Raw genomic sequence first — 7,996 nt, 5'->3', positions numbered from 1 at the left:
CAAAGATATAATCTTGCTTTTGAGAAAGAAACTGCAATTTCAAAAGGACTCATACATCCCCCCATAGACTCTGCATGGATGCTGTGCCTTCCCTCAAAGGCATTACAGCCTAACTGGGAAAAGGTATCTGGACATAGAAAACTAGCAGTACAGAGTGGAGCAGTCTGGCTGGCTAATTCCTGGTACTGACCCAGGGAGATTGAGAAGGGAGCTGTGATGGAGGACATTTAGCCTCCCAAAGTCAGTGGTTCATGAATTTCGTATGCTATTCGGGAGGGAGAACGGAGTGGACTATCTGGGAGAAAGTTGTGGCAAATGCTAAGGGTACAGGCTCTGGAGTTAGACTGTCTACATTCATGTCCCATCCCTGCCACTTCACTCTGTTGGCACATACTTACTGAGTGCCTTCTGCAAGCAAGGTACTATTGGTGAGGCTGGGCGTTCCACGAGAAACTCTGCTGTAACTGGATCTTCCTTTCAGAGTGCTGAGACAGATGACGACAGGCTGGGCTTCGGTTCCCTCACCTGGAGAGTGATGAGAACACCAGCGCAAAATTCCAGGGCCATTGGGAAGATGGAATGAAATAGTACATGTAATGGCTCGCATCCATAGTGCCTGGAACATAACAAATGCTCGTAAAGGTAGGTGTTATCATTAAGAAAAGCCATGAAGGAGAAAGTCCCTAGAGCCCCCAAGGTTCCTTTCTGTGCCTTCACTGGTGACTCCCATAAACTTTGTTTTAATGCCCCCTGATATAGTGTGGATATTTCTCCCCTCCAAATCTCATGTTGAAGTGTGATCCCAGTGTTGGAGGCGGGGGCTGGTGAGAAGTGTTAGGTCACGGGAGTGGGTCCCTCATAAATGGCTTGGTGCCCTCCTTGTGGTAATGAGTGAGTTTTTGCTCTATTAGTTAGAGTGAGATCTGATTGTATAAAAGAGCCTGGCACCTCTTCCTCCCTCTCTTGCTCCCTCTCCTGCCATGTGACCTGCCTGCTCCCCCTTTGCCTTCTGCCATGAGTAAAAGCTTCCTGAGGCCTCACCAGAAGCCGAGCAGATGCCAGTGCCATGCTTATCCAGCCTGCAGAACCATGAGCTAAATAAACCTCTTTTCTTTATAAACTACCCAGTCTCAGGTATTCCTTTATAGCAATGCAAAATGGACTAATACAACCCCCCCATAGAAAAACTCCTGCTTTCATAAAAGATACCAGTTCTTTCTCACTGAGGTGAAAATGATTGATGTAGTTTGATGCACTACTTCTGTTGCATTTACACTTTAGTGGAGAACATACTGTGTTTGGTTAAATCACAGGGATGAAAGTCTAATTATGAAATTTCAGGCATCAGCAAAGCTAAACCAGGGGCATTTGGGCCAATTGAGGGTGCTTCACTGATGCTGCTGAAATAAACATTTTTAGGGAGCTGGCCCAGTCTTCTCTTCCCTTCCCTTCCCTCTCTTCCAGTCCCTTCTTATCTCTCCTCTTCTGTCTCTGCTCCCCTGCCTCCCTTTTCTTTCTCTCCCTCCTCTTCCTCCTCTCCTCTGTCTCCTCTCTGTCTTTCCCTTGCTTAAATGGCTATCTAAGTCCCTGATGATTCAATGTGATTACGTTTCCATAGGCAGGTGTGTGTCTTGTTTAGTCACGTTAAAAATAAATCACTTGGCCACACGCAGTCGATGCATCAATCTGTTACTTTCCTCTGCTTTCCAGGAACAGATTGCTCAAAAATCAGACGACTGTTGGGTGAAATGCGAGTGGGGAAAGGAGTGAGATGAAGTGAACGGAGCCCTTCCAAACTCGCCCTTCAGCCTTCCTACCCAATCAGAAAGGAAATCAGTCATGCCCACAATCCCGCCAATAACACAGTGTAGCGGCTGCATTCTTTGGACCAATGACAGTGAGCTGTAGAAGAAATCTCATTTGGAGAAGAGATGGGGGCTTGTGTTTACTGAACATCTACTACGAATCAGGCCCTGTGCTTTTTTTTCCATCTGTTCTCTTCTAAAGGGGAATCAGGATCCTGGCTGAGGGACCCTGGACTATTTCACCTTTCAGGATCTCAGTTTCTTTAGACCAAAAACACTAACTCTTATTTTTTTGTTGCACTTTTTTTAAAAAAATTAAACTTTAAGTTCTGGGATACATGTGCAGAATGTGCAGGTTTGTTACATAGGTATACAAGTGCCATGGTGGTTTGCTGCACCCATCAACCCATCATCTACACTAGATATTTCTACTGATGCTATCCCTCCCCTAGCCCCCCAACCCCAAGACAGGCCCCAGTGTGTGATGTTCCCTTCCCTGTGTCCATGTGTTCTCATTGTTCAGCTCCCACTTATGAGTGAGAACATGCAGTGTTTGGTTTTCTGTTCTTGTGTTAATTTGCTGAGAAAGATGGTTTCCAGCTTCATCCATGACCCTGCAAAGGACATGAACTCACCCTTTTTAATGGCTGCATAGTATTCCATGGTGCATATATGCCACATTTTCTTTATCCAGTCTATCATTGATAGGTATAATTCCTATTCTTTAAAAAAATTTTTTTTGTAGAGATGGGGTCTTGGTATGTTTCCCAGGCTGGTCTCAAACTCCTGGGCTCAAGTGATCCTCCCACCTTGGCCTCCCAAAGTTCTGGGATTATAGGTATGAGCCACCACACTAATTCATATTCTAATAATTCTTTCTGGCATCAGGGACAAGTCTTGGGGTTATTCAGACCTAGCTCCACCCTTCTGGGTAAATTACTTATCATCTCTGAGCCTCAGTTTCTTCATCTCTAAAATGGGGATGGGAATCAAGATCAAATGAAATAATGTATTTAAGACATCTTTTTAAAATGGACAGCTAATAGTGATGGTGTTTAATCTTTCCTTCATAATATGCACATTTTCACCCTCTTAGAGATTTTTTCATATTTTTTACAGGTTGGAATGGTGGTTTTCCAGGTGGTATGAGTATGTGTGAGTGTGTGAGTGTGAGTGTGTGTGTGTGTGTGTGTGTGTGTGTTCTTTTTATTCTTGATGAAAATAGTCTGAGGAAGAGACAGCTGAGGTTTTTTATAGTAATCTCGTCACTAATGACAACCAGACCCTGGCCTCCATAAATGCTACTGGGCATTCAGTCAAGGGGTAGCAAGTATCCCAAGATGTTCCCTAGCAAATCAGACCTCCCCTAGTGAATCACATCACCGTTGTGTGATCCCCTCCCACACTGAATCTGAGCTGGCCTGTGACTTGCTTTAACCAATAAAGTGTGTTGGAAGTGACACTAAGCTGTTTGTGGTCTAAGTTTTAAAAATCCTCAAATCTTATACTTTTGTGCTTTGGGGATCCTCAAGTCAATATGTAAGAAGTGTGGTCTCTCTGTGCTGGAGAGATCACACAGAACAAGTGGAGAAGGAGAGACCTTGAGAATATATGGATAGAGGAAGACAGGGAGGAAGGGAGGTCCAACTGTCCCAGCTTCACAACTGAGCCAGGCCTCCATCCACCCCCTCAAGGCACCAGTGAAGTGAGTGACTTATCCTGGATACTTCAGCCCAGTAGTCCCCAGATGACCGCGGCCCCAGCTGCTATCATGTGCAACAGAAGAACCACCCAGCTGATCCCAGTCAACCTATGGACTCATGAGAGATGATAGAATGGTTGTCTTAAGCCATTCACTTTTGCATTGGTGTATTAAAAAGCAACAGATTATTGAAAAAGTCAGCAATATTTTTGAGCTTTCACTATGTACCAAATCATGGATTCTCATTAGGAGATATACAGAGGAACTGCCTGCAACTTCCCTCAGGAACTTAGTTTGGGCAAGAAGATTGTACAAAGGCAAGTATAAAGATTCTAGATATTTACTAATCCACACACAAGTGTATGTTTGGAAGTATGATGTAAACAGACTGTTTAGTGATGGGGTCACTGGGGTTCAGTTAGGGTTAGGAACACTCCTACAGGGAGAGAGTCTTGAGCTGGATTTTGAAGGAAAGGGCAGGTGCCAGTTCAGACAATGGCTGGGGTTGGAAATGGGGGGCATTGACAGCAACATAGCAATAAAATAGGAGCATGTGGAGTGGGAGCTGAGAAACTCAAGTTTGATATCAGCTGGACATAAAAATAATGGGTCTCAAAGGGGATCTTGCCAAGTCAGGTTCTAGGCCTGCAGCAGGGACCTCAGGAAAGCTGGTTATTTCATGATCTTCATTTTCTTCATTCCATTTGGTAAAAACATAATTTGTGAATGGCAGCATAATCCCTTTATAAATGCCCCTGATTGTGGAGTCTCCTGGGGGAAACTTCCTCTTCAGCACCCATTGGAGGGGGCTCAGAAAGATGTGTTTAAGCTGTTTATAGAGGACCCTTTTAGGCCTCCCCCAAGGACAGCCCCCAAGGGGCGGGGGTTATAAGGGCCCCTCTGTGTGGCTGATGAGAAGCAGAGACATAAGCTAGGGAAGCACAGCCGAGACCAGAGCTAATTGGTTGGTAGTTGGCAGGTTAATGGCTCACATCAGGGATAATGCAAGGCTGTAGCCATATGGCAGGAATGACTTCAGGGTTTTCCTTTCTTTGCTTCTCTCCCTTCCTGGTCTTTGGTGGGGCTTTGAAGCTCTCCTGTCTGGGAAGATCTGGGTCATGCTTGAATCCTCAGCTCTGGGAGTCAAGGCAAGGCCAAAAGGTGATGACCTGTACTATGAAATGTGGACTCATAGGAAAATGAGCCATTCTGCCCGTCCCTTGAGGAACAGGGGTGCAAGTGCAAGTTGGAGGGGGCAAGGGGCAAGTGGTTCCAGCTCTGGGCAGAGAAAGACTGAGGGGTCGGGAAAACAGGTGGCTCATGACAGCATCTTTCTTCAAATTTTAGGGTGGTACCTTAGTTTGTGATTCTACCCAGTTTACTCCATTTATAAACTTAGCATGTACTGTTATTATTTTTCACAGTTACTGAGTTAGGCATATGTTCAATTGTAAGTAGCAGAACTCCCAGCTAACAGTGGCCTAAGCAATGCAGACCTTCCCTCAACCCACAAAGGATGATTGAGTGGCCACCACATACCAGGCGCTGTTCTAGGAGCTGGGAAAGAGCAGAGAGAAAAACAAACTTCTTTCCCTCATAGAGCAAGAAGGCAGCCCGGATCAGGGCAGGGCCTTGTCACTGTCCTGAATTCCTGGGGCTTCTGCCTCATGGGCATTGGAGACCTCAGAATGTCTAGGAATCTCAGTCAAGACAGGAAGCAGGAGAAAGAGGTGGATCAGCCTCCCTTGTTCCTTTCAGCAGAAGAGCAAAAGCTTCCCCAGAATCCCCAGCAGATCCCTCCTTACTGTCACTGGAGAACCAGGCCTGTGGCTACCTCAGAATCTTCATGGTTAACTTGGTCACTGTTTATGACCTGGGGCTGCCCAGAACAAGGCAGGGTTCAGTTTGCAAGGGAGAAGGAAATTGGGCAGGTAGTCAGAGTCGGGTTGTCTCTGTGTTTGCAGGGGAGGCAGACATTGGAGAAGGTAAACATTCCATGGCAAATATATCATTGCAAACAGTAAGGAAATAGTGAAATAACTGTAAAATGGCATTGAAACAATCCAAGATGAGGCAAAAAGTCCTTAATGAGTGCTTGCTGTTTCCTACGGTCTTTTCCAAGAGGGAAGGAAGGATCCAGCCTTGGGGGGCTTTCAGACTGGCAGGAGATGACATGCACACATCTGAAACAACCCGTGCCCAGAGAAACTGAAAAGGGATCTGGTGGCAACTGAATACGCAGTTCAAAGCAGTCATTGTCATAGGCACTTTCCCTGCCTGTCCTGCCCATGCTCCTTCTAGGGAACATGCCCTGCTCACAGCTGTTAAAGGTGTTGACCCATGACGTCCAGGCCCATCCCCATCCCACTAAAAGGTGTTAAAACAAGGAATATCCACTAAAAGGTGTTAAAGCAAGGGTGTGTCTGGTCTCATCGCCTGATTTTAGTGCTTTTAACGCTAAGAGGTGTTAAAAGCAAGGAAGATTCACTAAAAGGTAGATGGGACCAAACATGCCCTTGCTTTACACCTTTTAGTGGATCTTCCTTGCTTTCAGATTAAAGACAGACTCCTTGGCACAGCCTCGAGGTCCATCACTGCGCCTGTGCTCCTCTCTCGCTGCCTCCTGACCTGGCCTCCAGCCACCCCAAGATGGGCTGATCCCACCCAGCAACTCACACTTCTGGGTCTTTTAACATGCCTGGACTCGTGTGCACAGATATACCCTCCCCCTCCCCTGTTTTCCAGCTGGTGAAGTCTCATTCCTCCTTCAAGACCACCGCCTGGGGTCATCTCGCCCCCACCCTGACCTTGCTTCCTCTCTCCTTCATGCTGCCCCAGCACCTCATGAGGACTGTGCTGGCATCTGCCCCTTGTATTGGCACTATGGGCCTGTGCGTTTCCCTCTCACTCTAGGGCAGGGCCTATGCTTCATCTTGGTATCCTTGTTAACTGATACAGTGCCTGACACGAGGCGGACACTCAGCCAATGCCTGTGGGGTGAATGAATGAATGAGTGGTTCTCTAATGGTGACAGAGTAGGTCTCACCTGATTTAGTAGGGCTTTCCTCCCTGGGAGTTTAGCCTCAGTGTGGCTCTGGGTGGGGGGGTCAGGCGCTTTATGGAGCCCTTCTGCCCTCTGCCCCTAAAGCCAACCTTATTTCCTGCTCACTGTCACCATCATCCTCTTCTCTAGAGCCGGAATCCCCTAGGAGCATTTCCTTGTTTTCCTCCTCTGGAGAAGAGGAGCCCAGAGCCAAGGAGCAGAGGGCTGCAGAGCATGGCTCGGATTTGATAAACAGGCAGGAGATTTCAGCAGCAATCAGGAGAGGAAATCACACACATTATCCCCGGAATTCATAATGCAGCGCTAATGAGCTGGAGGGGCTGGGAGTTGATCTCCACCCACCTCTTGCAGCCCAGGATCATCAGTGTTTGGAGAAGGATGCCGGGAGGGGCAGTGCCATAGCCTGATGGTCCTCTCAGGAAGGGAAGGCATTTATTAGGCCTCCAAATGTGGCTTGGTCACAAAGGACGTGAAGATGAGGGGCTGCAGAGACCTCCAGGGGGCAGTGGAGCTGCGGAGGGGTGCATGCAAGGTGGGGGACCCACAGCGACCTCCCTGTTGAATAATCTTTCCCTGAGAAAGTCCTAACATCTGGGAAATTTCTAAATCACATTATCATTGAATTAGTATCTATTGAGGCTTGTCATAGGCAGGAACAATGATCAGCATTTATTGAACCTTTGTGCCCCAATGCTGATAGTTTACAGTTGTACCTTATCCAATTCTCTACCTCCTCCCCAAACGCACATCCTCACACCACGTGCACTCACATACATTCTCACACACATGCCCCTCCCACACACACTCTCCATGGTGAGGTGGGCATTGCTGCCCTCACTTTACAGGGTACAGGAAGAACTAAAACACCAAGCATTTCATGACTTCCTGTCATCACACAACTCCTGGCATGTGCGCCCCAGGGGATTGACTCCAGGTACCCGTGCTCCTGTCTGCACTTACTGTCTGCCGCTTCCCTGTTTTATTTTCTGAGAGCACTTACTCTCCGTAATGTCATTGTTTATTCATCTGTTTACTTGGTTTTTGCCTGCCTGCCTCCATAGAATGTAATTGTGATGAGGATGATGACAGACAACATTGACTGAAATATACTACATGCCAGGCACTGCGTTAAGCACCTCATGTACATTCACTCATTTAATCCTTGCCATTACTCTACCTAATAGTACCAATCTTATGATCATCCCCATTTTACAGGTGAGAATGCATTCACTGGGCTAAGGCCTGGAATACAGGAATGAGTATGGCTTGGATCCCCATCTGATCAAATGAGGCAGTGGCTTCTTCCCTGAGGGTAGCAACGCCTTGGGGAGAACAGGCTCCTGCCACGCCCCTGCCAGTCATATCTCCCTCCTCCCACTCTTGGCCCGCCCTAGAATGGGGCTTTCAGGGGGCTCTGTTGAGTAA

This window comes from Pan troglodytes, chromosome 16, assembly GCF_028858775.2.
Source record: "Pan troglodytes isolate AG18354 chromosome 16, NHGRI_mPanTro3-v2.0_pri, whole genome shotgun sequence".
NCBI classification, from domain to species: Eukaryota; Metazoa; Chordata; class Mammalia; order Primates; family Hominidae; genus Pan; species Pan troglodytes.
Note: the sequence above shows the minus strand (reverse complement) of the source record.